Source organism: Sturnira hondurensis, unplaced genomic scaffold (assembly GCF_014824575.4).
Source record: "Sturnira hondurensis isolate 20B ecotype Veracruz unplaced genomic scaffold, ASM1482457v3 Scaffold0022136, whole genome shotgun sequence".
In the NCBI taxonomy this organism is placed as follows: Eukaryota; Metazoa; Chordata; class Mammalia; order Chiroptera; family Phyllostomidae; genus Sturnira; species Sturnira hondurensis.
Genome location: NW_028094767.1, coordinates 6,542,411 through 6,565,739, shown reverse-complemented (window position 1 = coordinate 6,565,739; position 23,329 = coordinate 6,542,411). Strand labels below are relative to the sequence as shown.

At 34.9% G+C, this 23,329-nt stretch overlaps 1 protein-coding gene across 1 annotated transcript in view; it reads left to right on the top strand.

Moving 5' to 3' along the window:
* ADGRB3 (adhesion G protein-coupled receptor B3) overlaps positions 1–23,329 on the top strand; it is a 732,856-nt gene that overhangs the window by 4,387 nt on the left and 705,140 nt on the right. The window lies entirely within an intron of this gene.

Genomic DNA, 23,329 nt, shown 5'->3' with positions numbered 1-23,329 from the left:
ATGAACAAACGTGGAGCCAGTTTGCTTTGGAGATTGGGGAGGTTTAGGCTGCAGCCCTTGGGAAACACACACACACACACACACTCACACACTCTACACCTGTAAAATAGATTTGTAGCCATCTCTTTTATGCTCCAGTCCCCTTCACTACCTCTCTCCTTTCCTCTATCCCACCATCTCACTCCGGGTTTGGGCAGCAGGACTAAAAGGTGACCCAAAGTCAACAGCAAGCCTGTTTGGACCAAATGACTTCCTGATACATGTTACAAGGGTGCCCCCCGCCCCCATAGGTCCGTGGTGTTCAGATGCTTTGCATAATGCATCCCTCCTGCTTGCTCTTTTTTGGGTCAAGAGAACCCCACTGGAAGTACCAACTCTAGGATCCCCAGCTTGTGAAACGACGTGTGGGTAGGGGAGGAAGACAATATTAAAACACAAGCTGATTCTCTAAGATGAGAGACCTGATATCCCTCAGGCGTGATGTTTTGCTACTCTTGGTCCCCTGTTGATATCCACGAGGAGAGGGAGCTGAGATGAGCTAGGTGGAAGAAACAGTGCAACGGAAATGCGGAGGAAGAAGAAAGTACAGGAGTGATTTATAGCTTTCACCCAGTCCCCAGTGGGGGAGCCACCAGAGGATTTAAGATTGTGTGTTATGTTTAATAATGCAAGAAAGCTGACATATTTTGAGGAAATTAGTTTCCTGTTTGGATGGTTAATGGATGTGTCCCATTCGTTTGGGGTCACGGCTGATAAAGATTCGTTCTTGCTCCCAAACCCTGAAAAAAGAGTGTGTGTTGATTTTTTATGCAGGAAATGTTTTCTGATCTCCACAAAGATCCCTGTCTGTGGAAAGGGACAGCCAAGCTCCAGTCCCTCTTTCCTTACCCTCCCCCAACAGAAGTTGTCTTTGTGGCCAATATAAAATTGACACGTTGTTGGAGACTTTTATTTAAGGGTAGCCAAGGCTTTGTAAGGGGGGAGGGAAAGAGAGAAGGGCTTAACTAGCTAAATGCGTTTTCTCTGCTGAAAGCAGTTTGGGGGATGGGAATTACGGGAGAGCAACGGTACAAGGGGAAACGATGTGTTAGAAAATAAATGCAGACTAATGGCAATGGGAGAGGGGTGAGAAACCTCTAAGATTTCTCCAGGTCAGCGTTTCAGTAACATCTGTGATGGAAGAAAACAAAGTGCTTTTAAATTACAGGAGTTCTTTTCTCTAGTAAAAATCCCAGAGAAGCACTTGCAACTGCAGGGATGGTATTTAACACCATTTAAAACTAATTAGTGTCCCCTGGAATAAAAAGCTACAGTACACACAGAAAATGTGACATTACAGGCTGGCTAGTAAGATCACTAACACCAGAAACTAGTTTTTGTTTGGTTTATTACTGTTTTATAAAATTTAGGAGATCTGTTTCTTCAGTGAGTATAGTTGGACCATCAGATCAACTCCCAATGGTAGTGGAATTTGAATCCAGTCTCATAGCCATTTTTTCGTGAATGGCAGCAGAAACCAAGTTGTCCTGTGCAGCTTAAACATGGTGTTTAGGGACTTTGCAGGTCATGGTTGTGAGGTGTGGGTTAAGAGAGTGCTAGAACTTACAGAAATTGGATTCAGCGGCCATTTGTTTTGTGGCTGACTATGAATGAGGAATTATAGACATTAGATGTAAAAATCATGTGGGAGAATGTGTGTATCTTTTGGCTAAGTAGCTGGCAAAATGAGAAAGGAGTCAACAAGTACACGACTTTATTAAAATTGTTAGCATGTTACTAGAATTGACTAGGGAAAGTCCATCCGATGGGGGAAGAGCACATGCTGACATTGCACAGCCTACATTGTAAATTCGTGCTTTTTCATTGTAATCCTGAGTCAGAAGGGTAAGGATAAGTAATTTCCGATGACATAATTGTAGCTGCTGCACTTGTAAGTAATCCTTATGAAATATATACAGCACTCCTTCTTACCTCATTCAGAGAAGACCCTTTTGGCTATGCTGCTTTGAATAAAAGAAATGTGGAGATCTTCATATCCTCAATTAGTCAAATTTATACCAAGTATATTGCCAATCATAAATATTGGAGATAAATGATATATAAACTCTTATGAAAGAATTATTTAATGCCACTTTAAATAGACTACTTCATCATGATATTTACATGGCTTGAGGTTCATCATTACACATAGTTGTGCTACTCATATCTAATATTGTCCCAACATTTCTTTACTTTTTATGGTAAAGAAATGTAAACCCATGTAAACCCAGCTTGTAAAGTGAGGCTTTAAAAAGTCCATTTATATTTTATATTACTTTGTGATTCCTATTTTCTGTGAAAAAAATAGTTAAAGTGTTTTGTATGCTATCAAGGGAATAAGCACACGATTATTCTCTACAATTTACGACTCCCATTTTATTCACTGGGTTAAGTACTGACTCCAAAGGAATTAAGTCGCAATATTTCCCACATCATAGAAGTGGTGTAAATTGGAAAAGCAGGTCTTACAACTCAGCAGACCCAACCCAGATTGTTTTGTGGAATGCTGATGGCGAGGAGAAAGGCCTACCAAGTGCTGAATATTTTCAGAGTGTCTGTTGGAATTACAAAATCATATTTAGTTTGTATTTGAGAAAACTGTAGGCTCCCAGGAATGGGATGTTTTGAGACAGCATTTGTACTAAAATATTAGTTAATAATACATTTATGTACTGAAGAGTTTCATAGCCAGAAAACAACAAGAAGAAAACTATCACTGTTTATAGGGACAAGCCAACAATTACGAGTGTTATCTGGAGTATGTTGTGCATGTGAATCACTGGAATCATGTTTCATGAAAGGGTTCAGTTTTAGTACACTTGAATGTCTTATTTAAGATCACACTGATATATTTGAGAGGCGCATGTGATTATAGAAACTTAGTTGTCATTCCCCAATTTTGTTTGTGAAATTTTGAAAACCAAGTACATCAGCAAAATAAAGCTTTTAAAAAATAATGATGTCTTATTCCAGGCAGTTAACAAACTATATAAAATGTATTATATGTACACATATTATATATACATTGTATATATGATATATATACATTTTATGTATGATATATACAATATAATACATATACTATATATATATATATATATATATATATATAAAAAATATGTGTAACTTTTTTTAAGGAAACTCAATGCTGTTTTTCTGGTTTTCAGATACAAGCTTGTGGATAGACTGGCCTTTATTCACTAGGTCTTTGCTGTGTTTCCTAGAATNATACATTTTATGTATGATATATACAATATAATACATATACTATATATATATATATATATATATAAAAAATATGTGTAACTTTTTTTAAGGAAACTCAATGCTGTTTTTCTGGTTTTCAGATACAAGCTTGTGGATAGACTGGCCTTTATTCACTAGGTCTTTGCTGTGTTTCCTAGAATTCTTTTACCAAAGAGGTTTCTGGACTATATAGGCTGAAAGAGAAAAGATGATATAAGATCTAATGTCTTACTACTTCCCTTAAAATAAATAATTACACCAGTTTTGGCAGAAAAATTCTACACCAGGATTTTTAAATCACATAATAAGTCTTAAAGGAACCTTTGTTTCCTACTTATATCAATGGTGCTAATTATGTGAATGGAAATTGGGATCCCTGTATAGATTCTAGGAAATCTGAACACACACACACACTCATTTGTTTTTCCACTCTGCTTCTGCTAATCCTTGATATTCTACCTCCCACGGGAAGCCTCACTTTGTCCCTGTGTAAAATCTAGCCTGTATGTGTGTATATGTTTATAGTATTAGGCGCATGTTTGTCATCTTGAGCCATTTGTATCCCTATCAGTTTATGTGTTCCCATTTCTTCCTGCCTCTGCTGTTTTTGCCTCATTACTGTTGCAGCCACTTCCCTACCTTCCTCTTTACCTTCATTTGATCTTCCTTCCCTTCTCAACGTTCCCATGACCCCACACTCCTTATCACAATGTGGAACATTGTATGATCCTGTGGTTCCTTGAAGGAGCAGAGCCTGAAGTTTGCCCTGCCCTGTAGCTGGATCCCACAGCCTTCAGCACATACTGCAGTGTTGTTGTGGCATTCATCATATTGTAGTCTATTTTTCGCTTGTATCTCTATCTCCTACTAACCTGAGAGTTCTTCAAGTACAAAGACTGGGTCTTCAAATTGCCTAGAGCAGCCTCAACAGAGCTTTAGTAAATATTGGGTGAAATTTATATTAAAACAGAGATCTTAGTGAACAAAACAGAGATCTTAGTAGGAGAGATAACAATAAATTGATTACACTAAAAAGAATAAAAAGGCATTATTTTGGGAAAGCCGCCACCTTTTATTTTCTTTGTTTTAGACGATAGCTACCATTTGTCTCATTTCCAATTCCATTAATATATTATTTATACTAGCTCCTCATTTATTATTTATTTTTTACTTAATAAAACTTAAAAAAGACTGGGGAGAATGGAGATATTAAGTAATAATCTTAATTTATTATATGTTTATTTTAAGAGATTAACAATAAATATAGTTTTTTACACATGGTTATCTACACAAAACATGTAAGAAAGTTTGCCCATTTCTATCTGTTTAACTGTCTTTATTTCTGTCTACATTTCTTTCTTCTGGTTCTGGCGTCACTTCCACAGTAATATGACATTTCTTAAATACTGTCTTCCACAGTTTGAAGTCAAATGTATAAAATTCTTTCCAAGGAAGAGGAAAAGAGTATTTGCATGTCATGCTCAGTGCTTCTGTTAGGGACTCATGGTCCACAGCTGTAAATATAGTTGTATAAGAGGTTACTAAAATTGTTGGCCTGGTCACGTAATGTCACAGTTTTTACTTTTACCATTTCAGAATTCTGTCAATGTAGGAAGCAGCTCATATGTATTATTTAATGAAGCAAAACTCCATTACGTGGCGACATATTTTGTAGACACTACACTAAAATATTAACACAAAAATCTGTGTATTGTGTGAGTGTGCGCCATGATGCATGCTTGTGCCAAGCTGTATGTTTCAGTGGGTTGTTGTGATAGCTATAGAGGAATGTACTGCCGGTTTCCTCCAAAATAGAGATGGGAATTTTACTTTATTTGAATCTAGCTTCATGCATTCCTTTATTTACTTCATTTACTAATAGAAGTAATTTTATTGTTAATTGAATATTTTTATAAAATATGGTATTCATTAGAATAAATCGGCTTCCTATTACCTATAGCAGTTGTCTGGCCCTTGGATCTGTAATCAAAGTCAATTCATAAATAAACTTTTCATTTTCAAAATGTCCTGTGTTGGGTTTTAAGATACTAACCAGAGAAAGCTGGGTTTGAATCTTCTCTTCCGTTTTTTAACTGTGTTATTCTGTACTACTACTTTTCCCTGCTAATACTAGATCAGTAATGCTTATTTCTCAGGGTACAGGAGAACAGGAAATGATGTCAAGTATTTAAAAATATAATTGGTGACTTGGAATATCTTAGTTCCCATCAGCCCTATATATTACCTGTGAATATATTTTCCCAATTCAATTAAATAATAAAAATTAGAGAGGTGTTCAGTTTTCCACTTCATTGAAATGCAAGGTCTGTTTTGGTGTAAGATACACATGCATCCTTAAAGTGACTCAGTCACCGTGTAGTGTCTTTACAGGTGTCTGGACTTGACTGAGCTTGACTCATCATCAATCTGTTGTAGTAGAATGTTGTATTAAATGAGATTGCACGTGTAAAATCCTCAGTCCAAATTATATTAGGCCCTCGATTCAGTTTTTGAAACCTCTTTTTTGTCTTCTAGCCATAAATGATAGAGAATTAATAATAAGTAATACAGTAGATTGTCATTTAATTATTTGAACTTGTTTAGGAAAACTTAGGGCATTTAATAAAGGATCATTAAGCTTTTGAATGTCTGGCTTGTACTAGATAAAGAAAACATGGCATCTCGGTACATTTGTGTTGATGGAGGCATGACTAATACATCAGATAGATCAAGCCAGTGGTGTGTGAGTCATCCTAGGCCTGGAGAGTTGTCCTTTGGATATCATTGCTGAGAATTTGCAGAGCCATTTAAATTAGTTTCCGAGTATTTTACTCTTTGCCGAATTATACAAAACCAAGTCATGTTTTGCTATCTATTTTGAAAAGGAATTATTTTGAAATGCTAGTCTATGTTAAAGCATTTGAAAAAACATAAGAATTTTTATGAATTTTTAGAATTTTTTTTCACTTGTGATCAGTTATTAGAGACTAGCTAGTAAATTCCCCCAAAGCCTTCCATATTCAGATAATGAAAACAAAAAACCTTGTTAGTACTCATTTGAAGACTCTGATATTTTCTTAAAACAAAATTTATAAAAGGCCGTCTAGAAGACTTCAGAAAATGACAAGTGCTCTATGTTCAGTTATCTTTAGATGGTCAGTTAAAGATTTTGTTCATTTGCAAAGAATGACCTAAGTACATATCTGCTAAACTAACATATGTCTTTTAGTTTGCACAGAAGGTGCAGCAAGTAACAAATATATAGTAAATGCATTAACATGGAGCTGTTTCTCTTACATTTAATTGAGTGAACAGGAGTCTTGTTTAAAATCTGACATGTTTGCTGATGCACATTTCCCCCCAAACCAACCCCTATCACACATTCTTTGTGCTTGGGATATGCTATAAAACATGAAGGTGAGATGGTTACTCCTTGGTTTCTACCGTTTTAAAAGAAATAATTACCTGCCAGTCTAATTCTGGACATTACATTCTCAAATTATTTCCTCTAAATAACAAGTTTCTTTGGGATTGGGAGTTAATTGGGAAAAATAGAGCAAATATGTGGATGGAAAACTGATAGATCCAAATTACAATATTTAGAATATAATTTAAATGCAGTTAGATATAACAAAAATCATTAGGACAGTTGTGGAGTCAGCCAGAGGACCCTACCTTGTTGAAATTACTTTTCAGCAATAAATATGGTAAGGTATTAGAAATGTCTCAGAAATATTCACTCTCAAAACTGTAATATCTAGTATAATACTCCACCAGTATAATATTCATACTCAGAGTATTCATACAGTATTATTTCATGAAATTTCTACTAGTGTTCCTTCCTTTTAAGATAATTTTAAAAGTAGTTAATAATTAAATAAATAATTTCTACACTTGCATATCTAAGTAGTAATAGTCTGTTGTCCAATAAACACATTTTTAACGGGAAGCTTCATCTATAAATCACTCCTAATAAAAGAAGGAAAGCATTTTAATAAACATTTAATAAATTTAATAATATAATAAAACCTGACATCAAGGAACTGGTCTAGTTTACAAAGCTCCACTGTCCTTATTGATTTGTTGAGCAATAACTGTGATATCTGTGTCAGTTGCTCCATCGAAATGTGCCAATTATATAGAATACCCGAAAGACCGTGGCTTTTCTTTCTTTGACAATTTTAATACCAATTGGTTCAAAATGGAAAAACTGAAAAATTTTAGTCATTTTTAACGTTTCTGGAGCACTTGAATCTTAATCACAAATTGTCAGATTTATAAAATGCTTTAGGCATTACCTACTCTAAATCTTACGTCATTAATGGGATCCCAATCTGCAAACATATGGTGAGATCGTTATTTCAGCTGAACATCCATAAGTCTTCTTGGAATTTATATTTAATACCATCTCTATAATGTAAAACAGACCCAGTCATTTAGATCTACTATTTGATAGATCCAGTCATTAAAAAATAACATGGTATCCAGCCAAGAAAATAATCAGAGTGTACTTTGCTGAGTTGCTTAATAACAGACTAACCTCTATGAATGAGAACTTTCATTCATTATATTTTTGTCCTATTTGGTATATATTATCTAAACAAATGTGGTATAGGTCTCAAACTTACTGATTTTCAGCCTAAATTTATTAAATGTATTAAATTTAAAGAGCAAGGCATTGAAGTTCAGAGTCTGTCTAGATTTAGTAAGATGGTTGATCAAAATCTATCTTAGATTATCATGTCATTATCAATTTATAGTGAAATGTGTGTTTTGGAGAAATAATCTGACTAACATTTTTAGTTATCTTATGGTACATTGAGAAATATTGTTGAGGGTGGGGGGAAAAGTGAAGTCAGAGGGGGGTAAATGGTAATGGGAAAAAATAAAATAAAGTAAAGATAGTCACGGCTGCCATCACTGGCTACTCATAATTGTACTATGGAAAAGAGGGCCATTTAGGAAGATGAAATTCTGTTTGTATAGCCAGTGATGGAAGCTCCTGTCTCTCCTTTTGGCCTAGGGGTGGTAGTGGATCCCCGATGTTTCTAAACCCAAGTACTGCCTGCTCTCTTCTCACATCAGCTCAGTCGCAACCTAATACAGGGGATGATGTGTGGTTTTCATGGTAGGTGACTTCTGATTACTTATGAGAGGGTCCAAAACCAACATTTTAAGTTTTCATCCTCTCTTTTAATCAACTAAAAGGTCTTGTATAATAATCAGCCTCTCTGATGATTGGTATATACACCAGCCCAAGTAAACAAAAAATAAATAATAATTTAAAGAATTGACTTACAAAATTTAACATCAGTTGACCATTTATTTAAGCTCAGTTGAAATGGTATTGTTTTTACACTTAATCCAAACTCAGTGTGTGTTCATCTTTATAACTCCATTGGATTAATGGTTTTTCTATATTTACCTGTTAGCTTACTAATTGCTTAGCTTGTTTTTAAATTGTGTGATGTTTATACATTCATATATATCATATGTACATTTTTTTTCAGCATTTGACCCTGCAACATTTGAACAGGCCTGGACAAAGAAAGTTTTATGAGTTGATAACTAAAAGCAAATAACATTAAGACTCCCATATAAAACAAAAAATGCTAACATACTATAATTTAATTCTCATTTTGTATAATTAAAATATAAAATGAAAATCAAATTTCAATTGCTAATGTTTTATTTTGCATATTGATTTCATTATCACTCTCAAAGCAAACCACACACACACACACACACACAGCTTTTCTTTCTTCTTTATTTCATTCTAGAAAGAAATCCAGGCAGTTAAGTTTGACCTTGTAGTTTCATAAAGAAATTACAGGTTTGTTGTTGTTGTTCTTACTGTTCTGTCTGTTAGTCTATTTCACATCAAGGAAGGATCCTGAGAGGGAAAAAAGTAACTTCCAAAGCTAAAAAAAGGTTAAAGTTTTTGTTTCCTAAATTTTTGTTGGTGCCGAACTACATGATATTTCTGAATAGGCAATACATAAATATTTATTGTATAATGAATCCTTATGGAAATATGTCTTATATTGGCTACTCATAATAATTGTAATGTGGAAAAGAGAGCACCTTCAGAAGATGAAAATCTGCTTATATAATTTTTCCACATAAATCTGGCATAGTCTCAAAGGTCTGCTTCTGCTCCGTAGATTGAGAAATTTTTGTTTATTTTGGCTTCCCATAGAGGTCAGCTTTTTCTACAGATATGTCAGCCTGTGGTCAGCTCTCTTTGGCTGGCCTTGGTTTTATAATTTGGAGGTCAAACAGTGTCTATTTTTTAAGCGGTGCCTGAGAAATTACCCAAGTACATGGCCTTTTTATTCTTCAATAGGCTTTACTTTCTAATATGATGAAGTAAATGCTGTGGAGCACCACTGTTCCATCTGCAGAGCATAGAATAGTTTAAGACCTTACTTGTGATATAAAAATCTGTTCTCTTTAAAACATGTGGCTTCCTTCTGTTTAGTGGTTTCCCTGGAATTTTCTGACAACTGTGTTTTGGTGTTCAATTGATCAGGAAGCACATGAATGAATTTTAGCCATAATAATAAATATCACATGTGTTTGCTCCTGCATCTGCATCCTGAAACCACAGAAACCACAGAAGCCACAGAAACAACCAACATGCAACCAGGGGAGTTGGAAGCCGAGCAGAAGTTGATTCACTGAGTAGTAAGAACTGAGTAGGGCAAAATATCTCAGTCCAAGTAGGATGTGAATTAATACAACAGTTTTGTCCCCTTAGCAGTGGAAACTTTTTTCTAATATGTGTCAACATATGAAAAATATTTTAGAAACAGAGCTGCTTTCATTGTAGTGGGGGGAGGCCTAGCGCCCCACTGAAGCACTTCCTCTTTCTTCCTATGTTCATCCTAGAGGTAACTCTGCTTGAAAAACTGCTGCAGAACTATAAATCCTTGAGCCCCCACATGAAACCGCATATGAAAAATTAATGTTAGAAACTTTCTTCCACTGAGAAATTAATATTTCAATGTTATCACCTAGAATATTTAAGAACTATCGTATTGATTTTACTGTATTTTACTTAGAACAACCTTCATAATTTGTCTAGGATGATATGGTCCACTTATATATATGCTTAGTTTTCCTCTATAACCTCTTCCTCCGTACCCAGCACAGTAAGCACCACGACCTAGCACCCACCCTTTATGCAAGTCCTCAGCCTCTGCTGTCATGCCTCCTAAGCCTATTTGATGCTTAGTGTCTTACACGCATTCTCTGTCCCTTTTCCATCATGTCTCATCCAATCTGGTAGACATTTGCCATGTCCCACGAGGTATGAGTATCTTCACCTTTTTTTTTTGCAGAGACAGTGTAGTGAAGCCATTTTTGTGTCTAGACCAGAGATGAGACTCCCACCCCTTTTCCTCTCTCTGTCACACTTGTGGAGTAAAGGACCTGCTGGTCAGCCATCTCTAGTGCCTGTTACACAGACACTTCCCTCCGAGTCTCCCTGGAGTCAGGCAGTCTTGTGGCTCCGTATGTGACCTCCAGACGAGGGCCACAGTTCTGCATCTTCCTCTCGAGTCACCTGGATGCCAACCCTCTCCCACCCCAGGTTCCTACTGCTCCTGCAGATGTGCTTATTCCACTCATTGCTCTTGCTCACCTACTAGTTTACCTAAATATGAATACAGTTTCACTGTTTACCTAAATATGAATACAGTTTCACTGTGTTTGTAGATTTTTAACTTTGATGAATATTCAGGAGATCAAAATTTAAGCCTTTACAGATACTACTTGGATGGTATTCATTCTGTCTTTGTCCCCATATTGTTTTCTTAATTCCCAAATAGCTCAGTTGCAAACTGTCAAAGTAATAGGAATAAACTAAAGTTATCAGGGCAGTGAAAGTTATTTTGAACTCTTTTGATTGTTCACACATAACAGATATTCAGTACTGAAGACAGCTTATGAAAGCAACAACAAAAGCATTATTACTATTAGCACTGACGTTCCATAGGCATAAGTGGATAATGGGTGTCATTAATGCTCTTATCCAAATAGTCCCAGCCTTCTGCCATTCTGGGCACAGGCGAGAATTGTGTTCCTGGACCGTTTGTAGTTGGGGAGGGTCATATGACTACCTCTGGCCAAGGAGTTGTGAGCCAAAGACATTCCTCACTTCTGGGCTGGATCATTCCGTTCCTCCACTAAGATCATGAAGCTCTCACCTCTGGCATGAAGACCTGTACTTAAGGAGCAGGGGTTTCTCTGTCAGCCTGAGTCCTTGAATGACTAAAATTAGGAGGGCTTTCTGCCCTGCACTCTTGCCCATCTGTGATGGTCCCGAACCATGAGTAAGGAAGAACTCTTTCTGTTTTGAGACATCCTAGCTTATTCTCAGTGATATAATGTCTGAGTGGAGAAGACTGGGAAGTAGTTGTGTTGATTGGTAGTGCTAAAAGATGAGTAGACACATTGGTGGAGTGCTCCGTCATTTGACCCTAACAAAGTGCTGGCCATTTTGATCTGATATTTTGGGGAAAGGAACTCACTAACATAGTCTACAATGTATCCTGGGGTAGCTGTATTTGAGTTTATTACAAGCAATGTTCTGTAACTCAGTGTTTTACCCTAATTAAAATGAGTTAATACTAAAATAACTATCACATTGTATGTTTATGTTAGAAGAGGTTATTCTTTCAACATTTATTGAAAAAGTTACCTAAATTTTTAAAATATTTTTGAAGTTAACCAGATTAGAAGGCATTTGTGGTTTTTTGCTGAGCCATGATTGTCACAGAACTAAATAGAAAGTTTTCATTTTTTGCACCGCAGTTCCTGCTGAAGGGTACAGACTTATCTCACTCTCCCTTCTTCCTCCTTTCTTTCACCCCTCCCCTCCTCCCTCTGTTTTGTTAGTTTTTTCCCCCAGGTACATAGGCTCTGACTTATATGCGTTGATCTACAGTTTCAATGTTGCAATAATTTCCACCAAATCTGTTATCATTAGATGTGTGGGTGGTCTTTTTTTTGTAAACAAATATCTCTATGGTAGCTCATGGGGAGTTTGTAATCACTTAGTAAGCACTGCTTCATTAATCTTAACAATTTCCTTGTGAGGTTAATTATGCAGCAACAATTAACCTCCCCTTTGAGTAGGTGGGCTTTTGTCACATTGAGAAGTATTCTTGCATCCCATGAGAGGAGGGAGGGGAAAAGTAGGCTGCTGTGAAGTTTAAACAAGCATCTGTGAGTTACTTAGTGGGAGTGAAGAGTTCTTTCCAACGTCAGTGGTACACTGGCAAGTTTTGCTCTGCTGGGCTGAACCTTCCATTATTTCCCTGGCTTTCCTGTTCTCAAGAAGTTTGGATTATGATAAGCTCATTAATTATAAGAGACACACTCCAGAATTCAAAGAGGGCTACAGAGGCCATTGAGCAACTGAGAAATTAAAACAGAAGTGAAAACACTTACTCAGTTTGTGTTCCGAAGAAAATTCATGGATAGAGCAAGTTGTCAGTTCACTGCCCATGTGATCATGTCTGATATGTAGGACACATACATATAATAGTCATTTATACATGAATGTGTGCCATTAAATGCTTACAAGCATTATAAGCATATTTAATTTGAAAAGACAAATATTTTTAAATAGTTTGGAAATACATTTGCTGTTAAATTATATTTACTAAATATTTGCTAAATATAAATTTAACTGGAGTTAAGAGAAGATCATAAGAATGACAAAGAATAAAATACTTTTTGCAGTAGAAGCTGTAAACTTTAAGTTTCTTTGTTTAAAAATTTAATTGGAGTCTTTTTAGTAAATATATTCAGAACAGTATTCTGCAGATCATCTTAGATATCAGAAATTAAAATTTTACTTAGGGTTTAAGAGTAAATCATCGCCAAACAGGTTTCAAAAAGCTGGAAACAAATACAGTTTTCAAAAGTGAACAATTTACTTATATTTCTTAAAAAACATATATTGTTATGATACATTAGTGGTCTTTTATATTTTCCTTAATCACTTATCATTTTCTTCCTTTGGAACTTGGATACTTACTAGATCCCACACTTCCCACAGCTGTGAATTCAGGTTCATATTTTAGTGGTTAAGAATCAGGCTTCCTGGGTTCAAATCCAGTTTTCTCCATTTCTAACTCTGTGGCCCTGAGGATATTACTTATGTCTCTAAACTCAGTTTCTTTTTTTGTGAAGACATGATTATTTTAGTGCTGTAAATCGGAGACTGAATGAGGTATTTAGTGTGAAATAATTGACCTGACCTTTGGCACTGTGTAGTAAAGGCTCAATAAATGTTAACTTTCATTAATTGGATGGCTGATTCTGGAACCCTTTACTGCATTAGATTTCTTTAATACAGCAAATAAAATTTTGATTTATAATAAAAATTAATCTATTTAAGTGACCTTACAGAAATTAAAATGCCCGCTGGGTTGTTTAGTTACAGAAATGCACACTATTTTTAATTCTTTATTCCCTCTGACTACTCATGTTCCTGAGGAAAACAGAATTAGCTGCCATATCTGTTCTCCTCTAGTCCTCATTGAAAAAATGAACCATGGGTGTGTAGAACATCATTTTTTTCTTCTTTTAAAATACACTAGTGAGTAGTATGCACAGCTCATCTGACAAAGGGGAATTGCCCCAGATGGTTTTCCCCTGGGAAAGTGGGTCTACTCTGATCAGCAAGCAGCGGCCATTGTATCCTGTCCTCCAAAGCCACCTCAGCTTGGCTACTGTCCTGAAAATATTTACGTCTCTTTTAGTCTAGTCATTTCGCCATAATATTACTGTTTAAATGCATTCGCATTTCATTGGTTAAATCAGGTTAAAATCTGTGCTCACATTTCTTTGGGAGGATTAGTGGCTCCTTGAAAGGAAAGCACACTCTAATTTACATCTTGGCCTACCTCTGAACCCCTCCTTCCTTCTGAGCAGAAACAGGTTTCTTAGAAAAATATCCTGCTTGCCGTCTGCTTTTTAACCTTTGTTCTAAGGCTTAATGTAAGAAAATATCTCTAAAATATAAATCCGTATAATATTTTTCAAAAGATTATACTTTTTTTACTTGCCATGTTATAAAACTTTTCCTTTTGTTGTTACGAAAAAGGGAATTAGCAATGTGACATTAAGTTTTTCCCCCTATAGTCCTTTGGATTGGATTAGGTGCCTTCTGGGTGAGACTTGCCATTACTGTTTGAGTAACTTCAGGCAAGTCACATCATCTCTCAGAAGGAGCTTCAGGTTGCTCAGTTATAAAACTGAGAGTGGTCATCTGAAACTCACAGGATTGTGTAGAAAGCCAGACTGTGTTATACGTATATGAAAGCGTTTTAGAAAATGAAAGTGGCATCCAAAAGTGCTGTTGTAGACAACTGCCAGCATCATCGTGCACATGTGATTAAGCCTGTGTAGTTCATTGGCATGTATGTAAGTGAAAGAATGGTCCTGTCTTAGGAGGGTGATCTCACAAATTGCTGGATGGGTTTGGGCTTGACATTTTTAAGTGAGACTGTAATCTCTGTCCTTAGGAAAAGACTATTCCCTTGGTTTTCCTTTTTGTTTTCTCTGTCATTGGAAGCAGTAACAGTTCAGGCTTCACATCAAACATTTCAGTTTGGATCCCGGTCCTGCCTCCACTAGCTTTGTGGCCATTTGGCAGTGTGTTTCGTATTTGTAAACCACATTTTCCGTGTCTGTAAAATAGAGATCATATTTATGCCATTTCTTTTTTAAATATAATCTGTATGAAAACAATTTTATGATTCATCAATAATGCGGAAGTCATCCATTTTTAAAGAAATGAAAAACCTTCCGTTTTAGGCAGTCCATGTAAATTACAGTTTGACTTCAGTTGCACCCAGTTCTAGCTTTCCTCATCCATAGATGAATTTCAGAGATACAAGGAGTCACTTCATCATCAGCTTCCGTGCTTTATGCCAGTCAGATAAACAACTTGACAATAAACATAACCTTTCTTCCCCTTTGTTTCTTGAGAAAGCCAAGAGTTAATATTTTAGGAGAGAAGTACAGGTGAAGAATGCTTGCTGAAAACTTGCTCCAAGTGCAAAAAAAAAAAAAACAAATCCCCAAACAAGACTAGGAAATATTGTAATTTTACAGAACTGTTCATATTCTCTATGGAGCAAAGTCACATATAAATAAACAGGGGTCTATGCACACATGAACTAATTAATCTTTAAGGAATATAAATTGGGTAAATTTTGAAACAGACTAAAATAGGAAGATGTGGATAGAGCTTTCCAATTTCACAAAGTGTTTTTGTGTCAGTTTTGAAAAGATTACAGATTGGAGTCTGTCCTCCATAGGTTTTCCATGGGAGCATTGCAGAAGCCAGATGTGACGTTGCAGCTGGCCGTGCACTGTTCTGATGGGATTACTCATCAAATTTAGTAGATAAACAAAATGCCTGTTGGTTACTTTCTATTTAAAATAATTAATCAACTTGCAAAGGGGTTTGGCAAACCTAACACTTAGTAAACACTTCTTAGAAACACCAAGTGCTGTGCTTTTGAACAGTGTAGCAAAATTATTGGATGGAACTATATTCAGATTTTTAAAAACAGATCTTGCTTAATTCAGGTTTTATCAGCTTTAATACTTATTTTGACTTATAACTTGCTACAACTGGCATTGCACACCTTAACCCCTAAAATCAGCAGCTTTCCTGTTAAGCTGACATCAGTGGGGAATGTCTACTTTAGAAATCCATCAGTAGAAAGCTACCATGTATAGTGGGTATTTTGAAGAGAATCCAAATGGAACAAAATGGACTACCATGCCTATATTTTTTATTATTTCTACACAGACTTATTTCTTTATGCACTTATTTTATCATCAGAGTACTTACAGATACCTTACTGTGTGCCAGGTACAATGTTAGACATGAACTATTTTAATCTTCATAAGAGCCCCATGAGATAGCCATCACTGTTACTTCCAATTTCCAGATGAGGAATCTGAGACACGGGGAAGTTAAAGGGATGTGCCCACTAACACACTGAGAAAAAGAAATGCAATCTAATGTGCTTCAGTAATTCAAAAGGTACTTAACTCATGCAAGCCTTTGTAACTAAGAGATGTTTACAAATATAAAGTTTAAACTATAAAGTTTTATTTTAAAACCTGGAAGTACCTTTTCTTGTATACACTTAGTAGTCTCAGATCTGTTAATGCTCCTTCCAACTCTTAGCCTCTCCCAAGCAGTAGCCTGAGTATAGGTCCTTACAAAGGAGCTTTCTGTAGCCAAGTCCATTATTCAAAGATCTCTTGAATCTTATCTCTTCCAAGGAACTTCCAAGTGGTTAAAATGGTAGTATTGATTTTTGACATTCTCTGACACATGCAATGCTTACGAAATACTTCTTACTCATAAATATACATTTTATTTTGTTATATTTGCAGTTAATTAAATATTTATATATGTGTATTGCTTTTTAAATATTTCTATAAAATATGGATTTCTTAGATTACGGGAGTATAGATGGTAAAGACTACAGTTTAATTCCCTTGAACTTTACTTAGCACGACATTAACACAATGAAGTCCTTTATCTTTTCTGTAATTATGATAATAAAAGATCAAAATAAAATTAGAATTACAATGATCTTTTCTTGTATAACTTAATGATTTTAAGTCGGTAAGGTGTCATTTATATTAGATAAAAATAGTTTATAGTTAGATTAACTATCTCTGTTACAGAAAAATACAGGATCCTAATTTTAAAAATAACAGAGGTGAAAAGTTCATCCTCTAGCTCACGGAATATTTTATGTAATCTTTGTCTTTAAGTAAATTTAATAAGTTCTTTTTAATTCTCAACTTTTATTTGACTGAGCACCAAATATGAATTCTATCCTGTAGGGGGAAAAGCATAAATCCTGACCCATTCTGACAAAAACCGTCTATTGTGGAATTTTCTTAATTGTGATAACACTCAAACACTGAAAATTAAGCTTATGCCAACTTTTCTTTTTGAAGGATAGTGATTAAATATTTTGGAAATACGAGGTTCTTGAGAGGAGGTAATCAAAACATTTTTTTCATAAAAAGAACAGCTATTCCACTTATTCTAAAAATGAGAATTCAGAGACTTAAGTAGGTCAATGTGAGTCATAAAACAGAAATTAAAATATAACTAAAGAATAATTATCTGAATAGTTCACATATATCAGAACATTTAAGGTTTATTTCCATTTTCTCTTCATTTATTTTATATTTTCTTAAATTTCTTCCACGTTAATGTGTGCTAGAAAAACATATTCTCTAATAAATAGATGTTTAGTCTGTTTTTTATTGATTTTTATATTTTTATATATATAACTGTTTTATTACAACAAACATATAGCCCCAAACTAATTATTTTTATACTTATTCTTTCAAAAAGTATTGCATTGGAATCACTCTAGGAATTTTATATCATTCTAATTTTGTAGCAGGACTTTAGGTACATGATTAAAAATATTCTAGCATTTGCATAATTTAACAGATTAGGAAGAGGTATTTAGAAAAACATTCCAGGGCAATTTACTTGTTTTGAACATCTGGTTAACAGCTGTAGTAATAAAAGTTAACACAGCAGTAACCATCTTTTATACTGATCTCCCGTGCACACACAAACACTAGGAAGGATTAACTACTATTAATTCTTGCTTCCTTTTGCTATAAGAATTTGCCTAAAAAGGGAAAAGAAGATTTGAGAATTCTTTTTCTTTTTAAGATTTTTAGAGCGAAGGGAAGGGGGGAAGACAAAGAGGGAGAGAAACATCGATGTGAGAGAGAAGCATCGAGGTTGCCTCTGGTAGGTGTCTCTACACGGGGAACAACCCACCACTGAGGCACAGGCCCTGACCAGGAATCAAACCTGTGACCTTTCGGTCTGAGTGATGGTGCCCCACCCACCGAGTCACACCAGTCAGGATTAAATTTGAGAATCTTAACTGTAGAATGTCAGCTGAAATTTACACAGAAAATGTGAATATCACTGATTAAAATCAAATTTTAACTTCATATTAATTGAGAAAAAGTAACTCTTGACAGTTGATGCACATAGTTATGATAGAATTACCTTAAAGTTTATATAAACACATTTATTTTATTTTTTCAGGTTATTATTTCTTTCTTTATTTCTTTAAATTTTTAAATTGTTTATTCAGTTACACATTTTAAACAGTAATGTTATAGTAATGGCTAATGTCATATTTAGCAGAATGTTAATGTTGAATTAATTAGTAAATAAGGACTAAGCACACACATTTTCAGATGCTTAATGTATTTGTTAGATTAAAAATTTCATATGTATAATATATAAATATCTAAAGTATGTTTTAATGCTTTAAGTTTTACTTTTTCAAATCAATCTATTTGTATTTTTCGGTTTTTGTTTACTCTATCGATTGATAACTTAGGGATACTTTCAGTTAAACATGTTAAATGAGCTTGCATGCTCAGATCCTGGTACAAAACAGGTATTTTTTTTCTAATTTGATTTTTAAAATAATCATTATACTCTCAGTAATTGGAAAACACTGAAAGTCAGTGTAGTGAATTTTCCATTTAAGTAATTCAAATCACTCAAATTTATATCCCTCCTTTCTACAACTTTATTTTCATGTTCAGTCCACATTCTCTATCCATGGATATAACCTTCCATGGATCAAAAATATGTGGGAAAAAGGTTGCATTGTTGTCGATGTGTATTATATAGTTAGGCTTACAATGATTTCTGTACTAAACTTGTACAGACTTTTTTCTTGTCATTATTCCGTAAATGATATAGTGTAACAAATATTTATATAACATTTACATTGTATTAGGCATTATAAGTAATCTAGAGGTGATTTAAATTATAGGGGAGAATGTGTGTAAGTTATATACAAATACTACACCATGTTATTTAAGGGACTTGAGCATCCCTATACTCTGGCATCTGTAGGTGTCCAGGAGCCAGTTCTTTGTGGGTACTGAAGAATAACTATATCTACATAGCTAGGCATATGTAAAGAATACTTATTAGAGTGAAGACAAAGTTAAATTTCTTGTAAAGTCAACCATGATGAACTTATCTGAAGATGTCTCATCGTGAACTAAATGCTTCAGTAGCAAGGCAAGATATTTTGTTTTATACTTATGTAGTAATTCTTGTTTTTAAGTTCTTGTCAACAAATAAGATTGAGTTTTGCCATGTGCTTCTTCTCTTTAGCAAAAGTTAGTTTAGTTCATGTCATGTTACAATGGTTGTAGATGGCATATAAAGAATGTATTTAAAATAAGTGAATAATTGGCTGAAAGTAAATTGTGATTCATGTTTTCCTTCTTAGTTTAAGATCATATTGCAAAAATAAAATTATATGAAGTTTATATGTAATAGTTCACAAATGTATCATTAAAAGCATATACATAGCATGTCAGTGTGATATAGTATCACACTGAATTCACTGATTTTATATACAAAATGTTTGTGTTGGAACTTAATTTTCTGGAAGTGTCTGTAGGTATGTTATTATATGAGCGAATAATGGCAAACAGTACTTATTACATATAATATGTTCTTGGACTTGAAATCAGAATCCTGTGATAGAAATAGGGATATATTTAATCAAAATGTCCATGCTACCCAAAGCAATTTACAGATTAAATGCAATACCTATTAAAGTACCAATGACATACTTTACAGACATAGAACAAACACTTAAAAAATTTATATAAAACCATAAATGACCCCGAAAAGCAGCTGCAATTTTGAGAAAGAAGAACAAAGTAGGAAGGATCACAATACCTGATACCAAACTGTATTACAAGGCCACTTTAATCAAAACATCCTGGTACTGACATAAAAACAGACATATAGACCAATGGAACAGAACAGAGGGCCCAGAAATAAACTCAAGTTTCTATAGTCAATTAATATTCGACAAAGAGGGCAGTAACGTAAAATGGGGTAAAGATAGCCTCTTCAACAAATGGTGTTTGGAGAACTGGACAGCTAAGTGCAAAAAAAAAATGAAATTCAAGCACCAATTTACACCACACACCAAAATAAAATCAAGGTGGATAAAAGACTTAAATATAAGCTGTGACACCATTATAGTCCAAGAGGAGAACATTGGCAAGAATATCTCCTATTTCACGCAGCAACATTTTTACTGATATGTCCCCCAGAGCAAGGGACATAAAGGAAAGAATAAACAAATGGGATCTCATCAAAATTAAAAGCTTTTGCATGGCTAAAGAAAACAGTATTAAAATAAAAAGACAACCAACTGTATGGGAAAACATATTTGCCAATGATACCTCAGACAAAGGTTTAATCTTCAAAATATACAAAGAACTTACATGATTCCACTCTAAAAAGACAAGCAACCCAATTGAGAAGTAGGAAAAGGATTTGAACAGACATTTCTCCAAGGAGGACATATAGAAGATCCAGAGACACATGAAGAGATGCTCAATATCGCTAGCTATCAGAGAGATGCAAATTAAAACCACAATGAGATATCACTTTACACAGATCAGAATGGTCATCATAAACAAAGCAACAAACAACAAGTGTTGGAGAGGATGTGGAGAAAAGGGAACCCTAGTGCACTGTTGGGGGGAATGCAGACTGGTACAACCACTATGGAAAACAGTATGGAATTGTCGTAGAAAACTAAAAATGGACCTGCCTTTTGACCCAGCAATTCCACTGCTAAGATTATATCCTAAGAACCCTGAAACACCAATCCAAAAGAACCTATGCACCCCAATGTTCATAGCAGGACAATTTACAATAGCCAAGAGTTGGAAGCAACCTAGATGCCCATTGGTCAATGACTGGGTCAAAAAACTATGGTACATTTACACAGTGGAATTCTATGCTGCAGAAAGGAAGAAGCAGCTCCTACCTTTTGCAACATCATGGATGGAACTGGAAAGCATTATGCTGAGTGAAATAAGCCAGGCATTGAAAGACAAATACCATATGATCTCACCTTTAACAGGAACTTAAACAACAAAACAAGCAAGCAAAATATAACCAAAGACACTGAAATAGAGAACAGGGGGACAGTGACCAGAGGGGAGGGGGGATTTCAGGGGAAAAGGGGAAGGATTTACAGGAACTAGTATAAAGGACACATGGACAACAACTAAGGGAGGTGGAAATGGGAGGGAGGTGGGGAGTACTGGGAAGGTCGGAGGGGATGGGAGCAAAAGACAGAAAACTGTACTTGAACAACAATTAAATAAAAGGAATAAGGATATATTTAATAAATACCCAAAATAAGTTTATTTAAGTTTTTGCTGTTTTGGGGAGAAGCAAACACTCTAAGGAGTCAAACAGAAAAGATCAATGTGCCCGTGGCCGTTAGGTTGGACTTTGAGAGATTGGGGAGAATATAATTTAGGTGAAGGAAACAGCTTTAACAAGATGCCATAAGAGAATGGTTGTGGACTATTGAGTGGTGTAGAGATTGGTGTAGAACTATGGGTGCACTGTAGACTGATATGGGATAGATTAGACGATTCTTTATTTAGGCTAGGAAACTTGGATTTTAATTTGAAGAGCATGAAGGACTTTAGAGGGAATTTAATGATCACGGTATAGGAGGCAGGCAAGCAATTATCATGCAAGTAGAGGTTGAACAAGGTTTAAATTAGCAGGATTTTACTATCTGATCTGGGATATAAGGTACCAGATGCTGTAAGCAGACCAGTGATGGGGCTTCTGCAGTAATCCAAAGATAATGTAACTAAATCAATAGTAACTGAAAAGCAATGATAAAAAGCAGTATGATCAGTTTGAAATATTTAAAATGACATAGGGAGATACATGTTTTAAATGAACTACCAGCAGGAAAGGAACAGCCTGAGTTTTCATGATTATGGGCACAAGTTAGGAATTTGAAACGTGGGGAGCTGGTTCAAGTCAAATACGGTTCCAAAGTGAGTATTTTGAGGTTTGGACAGATAATTAAATTGGCAATATCCTCTGAACAAGCAATACTTTCATGTTATAGTTCTGTCACTTAATAGCTATGGGATTTGCCACATAAATAATTATCCAAGTCTAAGGAGCTTACAATAGCTCTTTTCATATAAGGGTGCTTAGTACGTTTTGGAGGAACGTAGAAATAATTGGAGAAAGTAATCTAAATTAATTTTCAGAGGAATAAATTATTTTGCGTAATTAAAAATGACAATAATCTAAGAGAACTGAAGTGAAGTTCACAGGATAGGTGAAGATTACTAGGAGTCCTCAAGAGCAGTCATGAGGTGAAAGGAAAAAGATCCTCAGGCTTAAGTAAAGAATTTTGGGTGAGGATTTAAAAGCTGTTGTCATGGGTCATGCATTTTAGAAGTTGTATTTTTTTAAAGCATGGTGGAATCTCATGTTTAAAATAAAAATTGGCCCTGGCCAGGTGGTTCAAGTTGTTGGAGCCTCATCCCCTACACCAAAAGGTTGAGGGTTCAATCCTGGTCAGGGCACATATCTAGGTTGTAAGTTTGATTCCCGGTCTGGGTACAAATGGAAGGAAATGGAATGATATCTCTCTAAAATAAATAAATAAACATATCCTCAGATGAGGATTAAAAAATAATGCTATACAATGCGAAAACAGCAAAAATAGTCAAAATATAAAACTGTTTCTTCCTTCAGTATTTCTTAAATACTGCTTTTTGGGGGTCATTGAGTTAAAGATTAAGGTCTCTGTAGACAGAATTGGCAAATATATATTTTTAAAATAATGTTGGAATATCAAATCCACCCATTATAGAGAGTTTATCATATATAAACTATCATTTTCAGTTTTGCTAAACAATCTGTTATGCATATACATTGATGTTATAATGGACATGAAAGTAGAGCTTATCACTTTCCCTTATTGATTGTTTCACAAATTAACTATAAAATTGATATTCTAGAATATTCACTTACAGGGGAAAACGGAAAAACAATTGACACCCAACATTGGTGTTATTTATATCATGAAAAAAATGTTTCTATAAGTTTCTTTTTTTAGGTATGATGTAA